This window comes from Penaeus monodon, chromosome 22 (genome assembly GCF_015228065.2).
Source record: "Penaeus monodon isolate SGIC_2016 chromosome 22, NSTDA_Pmon_1, whole genome shotgun sequence".
In the NCBI taxonomy this organism is placed as follows: domain Eukaryota; kingdom Metazoa; phylum Arthropoda; class Malacostraca; order Decapoda; family Penaeidae; genus Penaeus; species Penaeus monodon.
Window position 1 is genome coordinate 35,397,563 of NC_051407.1, and position 1,068 is coordinate 35,398,630.

Genomic DNA, 1,068 nt, shown 5'->3' on the forward strand with positions numbered 1-1,068 from the left:
CGCAATGGCAGTCTTAGTATTATTTTGCAAGTTACAGTTCCTTTCCCCGAGCGAGCCTTATCTCGATCTTCGGGATTCCAAGCCTCTCTGCAAAAGCTCGCGAGCCCTTTAGCTTTTCCCCGCTGCTCCCGTTCCCTGTCGCACTTCTCTCTCCTTTAACTGCAGTTCCAAAGCCATACTCTTTTGCTCTCTTCTGGCTGTCCGTTTCGACGCCCTCTTACAGCCTTTTTGACTCATGTGCGCACTTCCTCTGATGTTAAAAGTTTTTCGACGGCCTATGGACTGCTCCCCTCCAGATCACTCGACTTTTGTGTCTCATTTGAGGTTTTGCACAATCTTATTTCATTTTGCTTTATCGTGTTGTTTTATTTGCCAGTTTCATCTGTTTAAAGAGGAGACTGATTAGCTAGAATATAAGAGAACGAAGCGTCAATTGTTATATTTTGCCCTCACATACACTATCCTATTAACACGTTTTTAGCAGCCTCCCCTCTGTCTGTCCATTACCTTATTGGTGCGATCAGTCACTCAGGCCCTCCACTCATTAACATTTGACATCCTTACACTGTACATTTACAGTGAGAGTAGTAAGAAAGTTCAAAGACACAATATATTTTTATTTAAATTCGGTATGTCAGTACTATATCCACCATGTTTAAACGTTATCATCCACGCTATTGTAGGTATTTTAAAGACAGAATATTGAAACTACAGGCCTTTTCTTCGACGGGTACATAACAGCAAGCTTTGCCTTGAGAATAGCATTGATCCAACGGCTCCCACAGAAGATGACAGCTTACTGCCTTGCCGCTTACCTTGGAGGATGCAAACAAACCATCGTCGTAAAGATTACTGCCGATCTTTTTTATCGGACATCTTTTTTTTATTACTCCGAGTCTGAGTCAAGTGATTGAATCAGACAAGTACTTGGAACAAGTACGTGAAATAAGCTGTCCGAATGCTCTGACGGAGATGGAGCCATGTCCTAGAGAATGAATTATAAACTTACTACTGATTCTTCACTTGTAATATTCTTTACCTTCCAATCTAGACTAAACAGCATTTCTT